Below are 15,795 nucleotides of genomic sequence, written 5' to 3'. Positions count from 1 at the left end.
TGTGGCCTTTGCGGTGGCCACGCCCGCCCCGCCCTCCCCCTCGTGCCTCGTCGATCTTGACGACGTTGGAGTAGTAGTGGTTGGGGTAGCACGGTTCATGCTTGGCTCGGACTTCTCGACAAGTGGCTCTATCGGGGTATGCAAGGGGCTACGCCTCGCGGGAGTAATTGTCGGTGGAGACCGTTGTCGGTGTAAGACCGTCGCGTTGCTCACATCAGCAGGTCGACGCCTTGTTCCGGCCAGACATCGAGTCCGCGGCAGTCGGTGTAGTCAAAGGCATCGTCTCACAAGTTCACAGAGGAGCATTGTTGTTGTTTTCATCGACTCTGGCCGTGACATGGATGGCGTCAACCTAGGCGTCCGTCAGAATATTCACGTGGACACACAGGCTGGGCCATGTACGCACTCACGTGCAGATCCGGAGTACGTAAGTTGTCGTGCTTTGTTCTTTCTTGCTTTGGACGATTTGGATGGTCTTGTTGCACTGGGATAGCCGTCTCGTGCAGCAAATGAACAACAACCAGGGGTGCCGATTCCAGGGGAGCGGCCCTCTGTGTCCTCGTTTTCTTCGCCATGTGTCCCTCAGGTGTCCGTACGACGCGACAAAGTGGACGCCAGTGGTGTGGTGACGAGCTCCGTGTCATTGTCGTCCACGGCGCCGGCTTTACGAAGTCAATCGTCGGCAGCAGGCGCGTCCATGCAGGCAGGATCCACGTCTTCGTCCTCTATGTCACCGACACAATGAACTAATGAAGCAGGCGAAGGGCGTGACAGCGAACTCCGGGCCTCCGTCTTGAATGGCATCTCTCCGTATTGTCGTCCTTCATGCTGTTGAGCTCCGTGTCGCTCTCGTTGCCGACGCTGGGTTGACAAAGTCGTCGGCGGGCGGCGTCCTTCACGGCGTGACGGCGAACTCCGGGTCTCCGTCTCGAACGGCATCTCTTCAAAGCGACGAAGTATAGGACGGGCTGCGTGATGTTGAGCTTCGTGTCCCCATCCTTCATGGTGCCGGCTTGACGACATCAACGGTGGACAGTATCGTGGCATGCTCTATGTCGTTGTCTTTCGCGGCACCATCGTGATGAAGTGGACACGAGCGGTGCCGTCGACCTCCATGGCGCCGGCTCGACGACATCAGCGGTGGGCGGCGGCGTGGTGTGCTCCATGCCGTCGTCTTTCGCGACATCATCATGATGAAGTGGATGCGAGCGACCTTAGTGCCGTCGACCTCCATGGCGCCGGCTTGACAACGTCAACTGTGGGCGGCGCCATGGGGGGCTTCATGTCGTTGTCTTCTACAGCGCCGCAGTGATGAAGGGGGCGCGAGTGGTGACGGAGAGACTTGGTGCCAACGACCTCCATGTCATCGTCCTCCACGGTGCCGGTGGCTCCATTCCGGCGGCAGCCCGATCATGCCAACGGCCTCTTCAAATGTTCAACATGGTTTGTGTGGTGCCCGCGCGCGTGTGTGTATGCATGAGCGAGCTCGTTGTGTCTGCGTCGGGTGCTCCTCTCTCTCTCTATCGCTGGTCTACGCGAGTCGTTTTTCCTCTCGGGAGGCGACTAGAAAACCCTAGCCGCCGCCAGCGAGTTTCTTCCACCACGTTCCTCTGGCGGCTCCCCTTCGTCGACGACCGAGGTCGTCGGCGGTGAGGAGGGTCACCGGATCCACGTGTGTATAGTTTTTAAGCTAAAGTAGCTTCATTTTTAGGTTGTTCGTTGTGTCGAATTCGGCGGTGGCGATGACGACACTGAATAAAGATTCATCAGATCCTTCTCCGACAAGGCGATCGGTTCTATGGTTGGGGATGGTTTTGGAAACCAGCCTGTTCAAGTAAGGATGGTGTGCCGGCAGCGTCATCCTCGTGCTCGACACGTTTCCTTAGGCTTTGCCATTGCGACAGCATCTACACCAACGTCGGCACGGAGCTTGGGAGGTAATCCAGGAGCAGATGCAGATTGTGGTCTGCATCAACGACATCTGAAAGTCAGAACGTGTGCTCGGTTCGTGGTTGATGGATGGCAGGTGTGGTTTTCTCCATCAGCGTCTTAGTCGTGGTGGGGTATCAGATCTGGAGTTCGATGGCGTGTCCGGGGTTTTGCCCCAGTCTGACTTGTTCAACGGCAATGGTTTCACTTCTGGTGAGCTATCTTGGAGGTTCGCAAAGCTGCATATCAGTGATGGAGCCGCGTCGAGCTCGGTGAGGAGGTGACCCGTTAATCTTTCTTCGGTGACTGCTGTGATGGTGATGAAGGCATGTGACGAGCGTTGGTGTACAGCTTAGAGATGTTTTGCTATCTTTTTAGTTTTCTCATGTCGGTCCTTACGTGATTCGTATTTTGACCTTTATGATATGAAAGACACGTATTATCATCTAAGAAAAAGCAAGAAACTTTCGCATATCGGCTTTGCCGGCATTCGGGTGCACGTACGATCCGGCTGAGACGTCCATACAGACCATGAACTGCACCAGTACGGCTGCATGCGTTAGTACGCGGGCAAGTTCCCCTATAAAAAGAGTACGTGGGCAAGTTTCCCATGCGGATGTACAAGTTAGTATGTGGAAAAATTATTGGCCTGTGCAGGCCGAGAGACTCTACTCAAATTGGTTGTTCAATCTATTCCTACCTATTCAATGAGTACTTTCCTACTGATCGAAAAAGTTTGTAAGAGTCTTACTTCATCAATGGTTAAATATTTTTGGAGTAGCTCTCTTAACAAGAAGTCATTGCATTGGGTGTCCTCGAAGGAGCTAGCCACACCCAAGTGTAAGGGCGGGATGGGTTTCGGAGACCCATATCTTTTTAATCTTGCTATGTTGGGCAAACACGGGTGACGCTTCCTCACCAACCCGAATTCCCTTTGTGCAAGAGTTTTGAAGGGCCGCTACTTCCCCGACACTGACTTCATGCATGCTACTATACCCAAGTCGGCGTCGGCCACTTGGAGGGCGATCATGGCAGGGAGGGTAGCCTTTCGATCCGGACTGGTCTCTCGTGTGGACGATGGCTCCTCCATATCGGTCTGGAATGACAAATGGATACCAGGTACAATATATATGTCTCCTATTTTGCGGCCACAGCATACCACCATTGAGCGTGTGTCTGAGCTTATTGATCCATCTAACTGGTCGTGGAGGCAAGAGCTTGTTCGATATACTTTCATTGCTCTTGATGCTGAAGGAATATTAAATATCCCTATTCGGCAAGGAGGAGGAGATGATTTTCGTGCATGGGCATTCGAAAGATCGGGGAACTACACTGTGAAGATGGCGTACCGTGCTCTCGTGACTCAGAAAGAGTGTGTTGCTCTAGAGGAAGGGACGGCTACCGAAACCTCAGAGGATGATACACAGTTGTGGAAATCCCTATGGAAATTGAATGTCATCCCGAAAGTTAGAGTGTTCTGGTGGAGGGTTCTACGTGGAATTCTCCCAGATGAGGCCGCTCTCAACTATTGATATATTGTAGAGATTCGTCGATGCAAAGTTTGTCCGGCTATGGACGAAAATCTGGAGCATGCACTCATACATTGTTCACATGCAAAACGCTTCTGGGAAGAAGCGTGTGCTTGGTTTGGTCTCAGATTGCTACATCTTCATCCAGATTCATGGGCGCGAGATATCACATGTGATCCTCGGTTTACGGATGATGACCGCGCCAAGATCACCATGATAATGTGGTCTATATGGTACTCCCGGAACCGGATTAAGCACGGCGAGGAGGGGAGGGATCCTACAGCAAGGATCAGGGCCACTAAGGAAGTGATCGCCCTCCTTCATCTACCACGATGAGACGCGATGATCGAAGACCACCAGATGATGGTGTCGTCAAGATCACTATGGACGGTGCCTTAAACATAGCAGATGGCAGGGGCGGTGCGGGAGGGGTGGCTCGATCCTCTTCGGCGCTCCTGGAAACATGGTGCAAACCATACTTGGGCATCTCTGATCCCTTGATTATGGAGGGTTTATCACTACGAGATGGAGTTCGTTTTGCTTCTCTTCGAGGATTCTCGCACGTGGTAATGGAAGTTGATTGCTTGGAGATGGTGACGCCCTGGAACACTCGCCACAATTCTCGTTCAATTGTGGCTCCTTTATTGTTAGAGGTAGGAGAGCTATGTAATAATTTTACTTCATTTGTTATTCAGCATGTAAACAGATCAGCTAACCTCCAGCGCATCTTTGTGCAAAGCGTGCATGCACTTTGAATGTGACCGAGAGCTGGCTTGAGGAGACTCCTAGCTTTTTGGTGACCAGCCTATTGGCTAATTGTCCCAAGAATGCTTTCATATGAATAAAGCTCTCTGTTTTCCCCATAAAAAAAGATAGATACATACGTTAGTGCATGGATGGCTACGAGCGAAACAAGTTCATGCAAAAAGAAAATTAGTGTGTCCATGTATATGAAGAATCATTTAGCAAGGACTTATCTATCACGTATATGTAAACATGCATGGCTTTTCTTCCCTCCCTTTATTTGTTTATACCATGCACAGATATTAACTTGTATTATTTCGTACAAAATATCATCGAACAGTTATTCATTACACCGGTGCTTAATAAGAAGTCCAAAGGCTACATTCACGATACTATTATGGTAGGTACACATTGTAATGCGCACACACAATACAATGGACCGATGTATTAATCTTGTGGCACTACGGGAACGAGGAGGAGCTTCTCCTTCCGACGCACCGTCATCCCAAATAATTCGGCATGCCACCTTCTATCAACTCTAGTGGTAGCTTCCAGTTGAAGTGGTACATGAGATTCGCTAGCATAATTTCAATGCTCACAGTCGCATAGTTCATGCCTGGGCAAATCCTTCGCCTGGCCCCAAAGGGCAAGTATTGGAAGTCATTTCCCTTATAGTCCATATTTGCGGCGCTACCACATTCCATAAACCGCTCAGGCATGAACTCATCTGCATGCTCCCAACTACTAGGGTCCCTTCCAAGAGCCCAACTATTGATGATGACACGTATTCCTGATGGTATCGTGTAGCCCTTTATGTTGCAGTCGGCCATGGAGAGGTGGGGTATGAGGAGTGGCCCAGGCATATGGAGTCGGAGTGTCTCTTTAATGACTGCCTTTAGGTAGGCCAAACTATCGAGATCGTCTTCGGTAACCATTTCTTTCCCCTTGGTAATAGTGCTCCTCACCTCAGCTTGTAGCTTGTTCATGAGGTGGGGTTTCCGCATGAGCTGGACCATCGCATATTCCAACACTATGAATGATGTATCTGTGCCAGCTTCAAACACGATCTACATACAAACGGATCCATATGTAAGAATCAAATCAACAACATATAAGCTATATCTGTGGATGTGCAATTGTTTTGTTTTTGTTTGTAAGGACGTACTTACCTCTAACTGAGCCTTAATATGGTCTCTCGTGAGTTGGTACTCTTGTTGGATAGAAAGCAACACATCGGTGAAGTCACTGTCTTCGCTGTTGTGTTCTGGCACCAACTTGCTTGCATGCTCATCGATGATATTATTGAGCAGGTTGTCCCACATCTTGTTCACCTTCTGGGCCTTGGCGCAAACCATCCTCTTGATGATGTCCATCTTCACTAACATGGGGAAGTGGTCCTCCAGGTTGAATCCGCCCAGGAGTAATGAGTTGGCCTCGACGAGCTCTCGGAAGAGTTTGTTATGGCCTTGTTCCCTGAAAAGCTTGCCAGACACAGCATGACACACAATGTCATAGGTGAAGGCGTTGAGAAGGTCACTCAGGTCGATGGCGGTGCATTTGGAGGCCGCATCGCAGATCTTGGCCATAACCAATCTCACCTGTGAATTGAAAATGATTAATTTTGGTACAATCCATGATGTGGACAACATGCATCTATGAATGGTGTCCCTTGGCCATAACAACATATATCTATCAATCAAGTAAGTTGTCTATATTTAAGTTGCCAATTTTTTTGAGATTTTCAATCACTTCTTTTACTAGACTTTGGATTCATTTGCATTTAAGAACTATCAATTTTCTAAACATGGTGCCCCTTGGCCATAACAAGACTATGAATAATGATTTGCCCTATTGTTGAGCCTACTTCAACTCTTTTGGGCTCAAATGGCTAGCATGCTCAATGTAAAACAATACTAAGAAGACTAGGCCCGTAAGGATTTCATTTTTCTGGTTTTTTTGGATTTTTTACGGCGTCTTGGTAAATTGACGCGTGTAATCCTGAATTGTCACATCGATTTGAAGCTGTGTTTGACCACGTTATCATTTTGCATGTTCTATTTTGATGTGGCGAACGATGCTTTCCTGGGCTTCGATCGTGTGACACGTATGGGGTACGATCGCCACGTTTCAGTTTTTTTACATCTGTCGGTTCAGCTGGTGGTTCCAGATATATCGTGATCTACCCTTCCATCGATCCTCTCGAAGGATCTGGTCAAATCCCATGCGACTCTTTCACCGCCCTCCGCCCGTATAAAATGCCTCCCGGACATGGGCATCTCAAAGACCTCGGTCGCCGTCCAGATCAGGCCCCTACCCCTGCCTTGCTTCATCCTCGTGTTCTCTTCCTGGCGCGCCCTCCCCCCATCTCCTCTTCGCCGGGGTTATCAGCGACGGCTTTCGGGGACGCACGCGGAAGCCACGGCGGATCGAGAAGGAGCTCGCCCCCATGCGGGCGGTGGGGCGCTGACGGCCTGATGATGGGCAGGACGAGCGTGAACGCGTCCGGTGGCCGGCTGTGGGGGATCAGGTACGCTGCCCCACACTCATGCTACGTCTCATGTTCTTTTGCTCCCTTGCCACCGCGCTGTTGCCGCTCCGCTGCAGTCGCAGCAGTGCCCGCCGTCTTCCCCGACCTTCGCATGGTTGTGACGTTTTCCCATTACCCGTCTACACTGGGCCACCGGCCTGTGCTACGCTGCTTGCTACTCACATAGCCTTGCAGCTGCAGAGCTGGGTTTCTTCCCTGTCTTGTTCCAGTATTCTAGACTTGAGGCGTTCGTAATTTATTTTATTATCAATTTGTCTTTTAATTTGTTGAACTGAAGTCTTAAAATTTTGCACCTGAAAACACTTTATGAACAGTTCAGCAAAAGCATTCTAAATTTCTAATTGATGAAAATGAAAACCGATTTACTGTCTCTAAAAGAGATCTTGATTTAGGCTGAAAAGAAATCAATTTAGAGTTATTTATTTGTTGGTAAGTATACTGATGCATGGTGCTATGATGATAGGATAAAAATAAATAACTTTTATATTTCTATGCTTGAGCCCTATTTCAATTTCAGGTGTCCAACCATTAATTTTTCATGAGGAGATGTACCTAATTTCAGGACTACATGTCAGTTATTCAGGTAATATAACTGTCTAAAAGGAGAGGGGCTTGGCTGCTGGCCTCCCATCAGGTTATGGCCCTCCACCGTATCCATCTTATTTTGCCGCTGATTAACATTTTAAAGTTGCATCCCACTGCAATGTGTTCATTTCTACAAAAGTTTGTGGCAGGAGCATAAAAGGGGACAAGATCACCTCACAGTGCCCTCTAACACGAAGATCCCAATGTATCGGAGGGCCTATCCAACCAGAGGAGGTGGCGGCAGAATCAGCACCGGCGACAATCACGGTGGATGTGATGTGCTTGGCGTGGTGGCGGTCCCCGGCAAAGTGGAGGGCCGCCGCCGTGGTGCTAGACTTGGAGCATGCATGTGTCGGTTATAATGTGGCAGCAACCTGGTTATCTTACACGATATTTGAAAGTGTTTTCCATGACCCAACATTGGTGAGTTCAGTTTTACTAATTTATTCTATGTAACTTCTCTGTTCTTATCAAATTGGAGTTGAGGAAGCAAGCTTCTGGGACATGAGGAAGTAAGCTTTTGGGACATGGTACCATGCACGAATGCCCAAACTGTCAGTACTTATCTTGCATCATCATATTAATTAATCTCGTTGAGCTTTAATATTCCTTTTATCATACGTATTATCTTGGTGCAAGCAAGCGCAAAATGACTAATGCAAGGTAGCCGTGACATGATTTGCGCTGTAAGATTGATGGACCAGCTATTTTGAGCAACGTTGGAGAAAGGCGTCCAAATTCATGGATACTTAGTCCTTCGACTAATGTTCCAAATGATCATGTCAGTTTGCGGGTTTCGAAAGAGGAAGATCATGAAAATTGGCATTATTTGTGCTGCTTCTTTTTCTGAACTATCCCCATCACAATCACTTGAGTGTACTGTTTTTGCAATTTTCAAACCATCCATCATTGACACCTACAGGAATCAATATTAATGTTTTTTTTATTTTAAAATTGAATTTTACAATAAATGAACAAAGGATCAAGGGACCATATAGGCTTCCACGGTTCTCTTAGGAGCACACTGCATTGTTACTTCTGGTTATCTAGACTAATTGATGCAATTTTGCATCGACATGGTATATTACCACCCAAGCTTTGGTTGTATATATTGTAGTTTATTTGTTGGCACAAGTACCCAAGTTGAATTTCATGATGCATACTTGCAATCTTGTTCGGTTGTTGCGAGGAACTTTCGTCTATTTATGTTTTCACTATAGATTTAGAATTTTCATCCACATCCTATTCTTTCTAATGGAAGGTGGATTTTCGTTACATTTTTCCATTTGTGGTTTAGGTAGGCCAGGTGAACTGAAAATAGTTTCACAAGTACACTATATGTGCCTTTACATATATTTTTTCATTCTACTTAAGGTATGTGGTTTTTTAAGCGTCTCAAATTTCAGTTTGGTTTGATTTAATGATTTATCACTGTCTGAAACACTGGAGTTGTACTACTTGCAGGGGAATTCCAGACAGATTTCATCCATTCAGTAAAGGCATATGTTCAAACATCCGTGGCTTCAGAAGTTCAGATTCACTTGAAACTCTGTTAGGTGAGTGTTGACACTTCCGAATAATGTTCATTCTAGCTATGATTGTTTATGTCAGTATACAGTTTGCTCTCACCTTTTCCCCAAAGTGCATGGGTAAGGCAGGCGGGGCACTGCAGCTCGAGCCATGGCCATGGCCGGTGCATGACAGTAATAATCAAATGGTTTGTTGCTTACCTTATGCCGAAGAGGGGTTGCTTCTGTCGTCCTCACCGTCCGTGTCCAGCACCTCGCCCTTGCTTCCTCCATGGACAATGTTGCGCCCTGCCCCGACACGCCCAAATCTGAAGAGAAGAGGTGGAACAAACAGGGCGTCAGTCAGTCAGCCTCTTCGATTCACGCATGGGACTCAGCGGAAATGCTGGCACTGAGGAGGGATTCATCACCTAATTGGTGCTTCGAGCCGTCGATGCCCACCGGCGAGGCAATCTGGTTCTCGGAGGGGCCGACTACGCATGCACACATTGGGATTGGTCAGGGGCGTGGGCGAGAAGGGGAGGTAGGTGGAGGTGAATGCAGATGCACGTAGGGAGAGGTGCTTACTGAGCGGGGCGATGTGGATGGCGTCAAACTTGGTGTTGGAGAAGTAGACGCAGGTGACGAGGAGGAAGCTAGCGACGAGGCCGATGCCGAAGTTGTACAGCTTGACGGTGCGGCTGAAGGCCTCGAGTGGCGGTGTCGTGGTGGCGCGCGTAGCCCGCCTTGGCACCACTGCTATCCATGGCCGACTGACCTCCTCTCATCTCCTTCCTCTGCCTCTGCTCCTCTCTCCCCCTCCCTCTGCTCTGTTTGACTGTTGGCAAGACACGTGCCGAGGGTGAGCGGAGCAGGTGCGCCACACGTATGTAGCTAGCTAGCTGGGTGAGAGAGTACGTGTCCTCACGCGCTTATTACATCGCCGAAGCATGAATCAGCGGCATTGTAGTAGACATAATGTAAATCACATGTTACCCTTCTCTGTATTGCAACTCAATTCTACTACCAAACCTAAAAAAAAAGAACACCCTATAAATTCATATGGCGCGGCGTGTGGCCAGGCATTGCATGTTGTCCACCATCTATGCAATCTTCCCAATATAGTCATCAACGACTACGACTACAATGCTCTGAAGACAATGTATAAGAGCTATTTGGCCGCCCAAGAATGAAGAAGGACCAAGAAAGAAGAGTTATTACAAATACAAAAACAACAAAAGGCAAGCCTTCAATGAGACAAATGAAGACGAATAAGGATACTCAAGAAAGTTTGCCTTCAATTTCAAGATATATCTTGCCAATCCACCGAGAGCCGAGATGTGCATCCACAAACTTAAAACCACCCATCTAGCCAGATGATCAACATCTCAGGTCTAAGAAAAGAACAAAAACTCTAACTAGACGAACCATTTTTTTGTATGCACTATTGCATCACGATCTCTCTGCTATGTACCATCTTTGCCAAAAAAAAGTCTTGGGACCACTTACAAAATATTAAAAAATAAATAAATAACTAATTAGTCCATGTGGCGCGGCGTGCCGCCGCGCACTACCTGCTAGTAGGCACTATAACTATGATATGAAAATCCACACAATTTCCTAGAAAGGAAAAGCAAAAAAGAACTTATTGTAGTAGATTTAGTACATGGAGTAGTATCACTTCTGTCTAACATGAAATAAAAAATAGTAAGACTGCAATAATTTGGAAGAAAGAGAAAAGCCAAAATTGAAGATTTTCACACATATTACAAAGAGTTTGCACTATACCATAATATGTAATAACAAGTACAAATTACCGCAACTCTAATTAATATAATTAAAGTAGAAGTTGATGTTGTACAAATGAGATGACTCATTCATCACATCACTTAGATTGATACTCTCTCTCTCTCTCTCTCTCTCTCTCTCTCTCTCTCTCTCATACAAAAAATGCTTCAAAGCTCCCAAATGGTTCTATATGAAAAATTATAATAGGAGTAGAATTATAAAAGACAGGTGTTTCTGATGTGAAAAAGAACCATAAATTTTGACTTATAAAATTGCACAGAAATTTGCAAATTACACTAGTCCATACATTGGAGGAGTTATTACTAATAACATTAAGTTTGTAGGAGCAATAAGAATTAAACGAAACAGTAAGGTTGGAGTTGAACAATAAAAGAAAATTCCATCTCTTTCACACACATGAGTGAGCATGTGCGCAAACCTCTTTCTAGCGGCGCAGGCGCGTAGTTGTCAAAAAAAAAATCCACCGTTGGCAAGTGTTTCAAAATTTCTATATTTCCAGCTATTATTCCTTGTTTTTGAGCTATACAAAACCAATACCCTCCTTTCCGGTAAATAAGCCAATACCATCATAAATACAGCACCCAAGACCTCTCTCTGCAGACTATTCACTTGATCAGGCAGTTCTTCACCCCTCGATCGAAAACTGGCGATTGACGGTGAGTCACCGGCCAATGTTAAATCGGGCTCTACCGACAGCGGTAGCTATGAAGCGTGGGCAAGGACCTATGGCGAACACAGACGAGCAGAGATGTGCGGTCACGCCCGGACACCCGCGGAGGCCAGCAAAGACTGGAGGCGCAGCACGAAGCTCCTTCGGGCGTCCTGGTTCCAGATATGTTGGATCCTCGCCTTGGCTAGCCGATTTCGTCATTGTCCACGATATCTGCTCTGGTCGCCGTCGACCACATCTCTTCAACCATCGCCAACCTTTTAGCTTTCCTCTTACCACCAGCCACATCTAAAGCATGGAATCAACCTATGGTTGGATGGTTAGGAGGACAGTGGTATCCGCAATTCACCAGAGTTCAAGTCCTGGTGCTCGCACTTTCCTGAACTTATTTCACGATTTCCAACGATGTGCGTTTAGTGGGAGGAGACGTTTCCATCGACTACGAGGCGCCTGTGGTTACTTCATCAATCTCAAGATGATATGCCGGCTCAGTCTCTCTAAGGTTCTCATAGGGGTAAGGTATGCGTGTGTGTTCATAGAAATAAGTGTATGTGCGTATATATGAGTGCGTGCGTGTTCTAGAAAAAAGCCACATCTGAAGCATGTGCACCGGCATGGACGCCAAAGGGCACCGGGGAACCACCTTCTCCTGTGATTTGTCCTCCCGTGTAACAGAGTTTTGAGTTGATCTGGAGCTTAGTATATGATTTAGCAATTAGTGGATGATGAATGAAAGTAGTGATCTAAAATGATACATATAAGTTTACAGATGTAGTATTTGTTATTTGATTGTACGATTCAGATTTATTGATTATTTTTTAATGGAAAATTAGTTATGCGATGTAATTGAAATAGTTGAAGTGTTCTGAAAATATGTGTGATATATGAACATAACTATTGGAAAAAAATATGGAATTGAAATATATGTATTTTTTGTGAAACAAGCAAGTGGAAATAACGAGTTTCACTATTTTGTGAAATTTGAAATTAAAATAACTGAAATCTCTTTTTTGGAATTAATACCACTTTCATTGAAATTGATCATTTGAGACAACTGAAACGGGCATTTTGAAGTCACTGGTAGTTTGTAACTATTTAAGTAAGTATTTTGAAGAAATTGAAATTGCTCTTTTAAAATATTGAAATGTAGTTTTGAAATAACTGAAAGAAGCCGTTTGAAATAATAATTGAAATCAATTGTTTGAAATAATATAAATATGTTTTATGAAATAACTACAATCATTTCTTTGAAATATTGAAATGGTGTTTTAAAATAACTAAAACAGTCCTTTCAAAATAGTAACTGAAATCGATCATTTGAAATAATTTAAATAGGTTTTCTAAAATAAATAAAATCATTTTTCAAAAAAATTGAAATGGATCTTTTGAAATAATAATTGAAACCAGTTTTTTTTGGAGAAAAACATAAACCCAATTTATGAACCGAGTGAAAATAGCTTTTTAAAATGATTGAAATTTAAAATTTGAAATATTTAAATCATTTTTTTGACTTTACATATGTATAGTAATTTAAAGTTTTAAACAATTTATGAACCCAATTTTCTTGTAACTCCTCACTCGAGCTCGACATGGGATGCGGCTTCATAGCTGATATGCAGTTTTGCGGGCTTTCAAAGGCTTATCAAAGACGGAACAATCATCATTAAACGAATTAGACACGGCAACACCCACGCCATCAAACTTCAGATATGGCACCCCTGCACGACTAAGACGTCGAAGCAGGAAACTATACCTCCAGCGCACGATCCACCATCTTCAAATGTTGTCGATGCATATCACAATCTGCATCCGCTTCCGGGCTATCTCTCAAGTTCCACGTCGGTGTTGGAGCAAATGCCGTCGCAACGCCAAAGCCCGAGGAGGCTGGTCAACCATGAGGATACCACCACCGGCACACCATCCTTGGTTGAAGCTTGAAGGACTGGTTTCCAAATCTATTCCGACCAAACACCTCGACGGGAAAGGAGCTGAAAAATCTTCATTCAGCGTTGCCTTCGTCACCACCGAAGCCAAGACAATGAACGGTCTAAAAAACATAGACACAAAGGGTCTAAAAACAATCTATACGGATGGATCCGGCGACCTTCTCACCATCGACGTCTGAGATTGTCGGTGGAGGAGAGCCGCGTCGGAGAAACTCTCCTGGGGGCTGCCTCTAGAGATTGCTTTCTTTCTTCTAGTGCGGCCTGGCCCCGAAAATACAACAGTTGCAAAAGCTAAGATTGGTGTACAATATATGTATCAGTATAGCCCAGCCATAGAAAACCAAAGACATTCATTGGATAGATGTGTGTGTCGGAGGGCAGGATCTCATGGACAGCAGAAAGACAATCTAAGAAAAAACATAATAACTTAACGCATAAAAAAATTCAGCCAACTGAAAAGATAGCAAACATGCAGATGAAATTGATGCATGTTTACCTACCTCGTGCTCGCGGGCATGGCGGTAGGAGCGGACCTTCTTGTTGGTGAGAAGGTGCGTGGTGGCGATCTTCTTGACCTGCCGCCAGTGCTCGCCGTAGGGGGAGAAGGCGGCGTCCGCGGGGCCGTAGAAGACGATTTCGGTGACGGCGGAGTAGGGCCGGGACGCGAAGACGTGGTCGTGCGTGCGCAGCACGGCCTCCGCGGCGCTCGGCGACGAGACCACGAGCGTGGGGACGGCGCCGAGGTGGAGGAGCATGAGGCCGTCGCGGCCATGCTCGGCGGCAAGGTCGCGGAGGGAGACGTGCGGGAGGGAGCCGACGAGGTGCAGGTGGCCGATGATAGGGAGCCTACTGGGAGGAGAGGGCAGCCTGCCCAGTAGCTCTTCTCTGGCTCTCGCGGTGGCCGCGGCCGTCGACGGCGTTGCGAGGTGGCGCACGAGCAGGAGGAGAAGAAGAGGGCAGACGAGCAGGACAAAGACCAGCCCTAACGCTGCATGTGGAGACCTCGCTTGCAGCAGCAGCTCATGGAGGGCATGCAAATGCAACGGATGAACCATCACGACCGCGCAGCGCTTCCTACACGAGAGGGTGCTTCACTGACTGTTTCTTCTACGCAGCAGCTCAGCTGGGTTTATAGCTACAAGGCTGGAGATTGCAGCAGGAGCAAGACATCCCTTTTAGTCCATACTTATTCAGAAAACTCCAAGTGGTGACACGAACGTACGTCGTACTCTTTCAAGGAAGAGATTAGATTTTTGGCCGTTTGGTAAACGTTCTCTAGCAGCCGAACGGCCGAGCCACGCGCCGATCGCCTAATACATACGCGCGTCTCGAGTGGGACGACGCATCCAGGTTCATCATTATCTCATCCTGGCCTATCGTTCCGGATGGCATGACCCCATTTCCCGTAAACCCGTAGGCATTCATCTGACTAATATTGGGAGCGGCTAGAGTACAGTCGACTGAAAGCAACATTTTGGTCAGTCCACTGACCTCAATCTGTTTCACTCGATCTGTGTACTAGCTTGGCTTCCCTTGGGTGGCAGTGGACCGGCCGGTGCATGCTTCTCTTTTAACCAACTAATAGTAAAGCTGAGTCGCCGAATTCTTTAATCTCATACTGTTTCATAAGAAAGCGGTGCTATGACGTGTTGTACTGCGCGTGTGTAGGATGAGATGAGATGAGCTGAGCCCGAGTGGACAAGACGTGATTAGATTCACCAATGATTGGTGCATGGTATGAGCTGATAATATGTACGTACAAGAAGATTGCTAGTACATGCTTCCAGCCGAGATTGCACCATAATCACCTTCTAGTACATGAGTACGTGCTTGAAATTGTGTTTTTATAACACGTAAAATTAAGTATACAATAGTATAATTTTGTTTTAGTTCAAACTTGAACTAAAACCACGACAATAATTATGGAGCAGAAGGAGTATGACTTACTGGCATTGATATTACCTTTAAAAGAAGAAATAAAATGAAATAAAAACTAAAACAAAATAAAAATAATGATCTTTTCTAAACAATAATGAAATAATTGGATTGGTTTACCCTTTCAGAAAAAGTAATTTAAAAAATAATGTCATAATTTGCACACAATTTACGCATCAGTTACGATTGTTTACAATATTTAAGAATAAGCATACAATACATATCTTTGCAAAATGAATGTTCTCTAAGACGTAATGAATTGGTGCCACTGGTATTACCCATAAAGAAGAAAATCAAATCAAATCAAAAAATGAATTTTTATGTGAAACAATACATTAATGGCATTGGTATTACACCTTATAAAGACGAAAAACTGAAAAAAAAAATGAAGACAAATAATGACAAAATTTGCACACACTTTACACAGAAAATGCACTTTAAAATATACGTAAGAATAATTATATAATAGTGAAATGTTGGGGAAAAAAAGGGTTCAATATGAAGAGTGAATTAGTGGCATTGGTACTACCCTTAGAGATGAAAAAGGAAAATAATAAAACAAATAATGACAAAAATTGCATGCAATTTACAA

General features: G+C 45.7%; 1 long non-coding RNA gene and 1 pseudogene across 1 annotated transcript; one reads left to right on the top strand and one right to left on the bottom strand.

Moving 5' to 3' along the window:
• Positions 1–4,649: 4,649 nt before the first annotated feature.
• Positions 4,650–14,505, bottom strand: LOC119361924 (annotated as a pseudogene).
• LOC119361925 lies at positions 6,504–10,149 on the top strand. The gene is made up of 3 exons (XR_005173021.1): positions 6,504–6,729; positions 7,268–7,333; positions 7,475–10,149. It is a non-coding gene; the product is annotated as an uncharacterized LOC119361925 (long non-coding RNA).
• Positions 14,506–15,795: the final 1,290 nt, after the last annotated feature.

The sequence above is a fragment of the Triticum dicoccoides genome, chromosome 2B (genome assembly GCF_002162155.2).
Source record: "Triticum dicoccoides isolate Atlit2015 ecotype Zavitan chromosome 2B, WEW_v2.0, whole genome shotgun sequence".
NCBI classification, from domain to species: domain Eukaryota; kingdom Viridiplantae; phylum Streptophyta; class Magnoliopsida; order Poales; family Poaceae; genus Triticum; species Triticum dicoccoides.
Note: the sequence above shows the minus strand (reverse complement) of the source record. Positions and strands in the feature narration are given on the sequence as shown.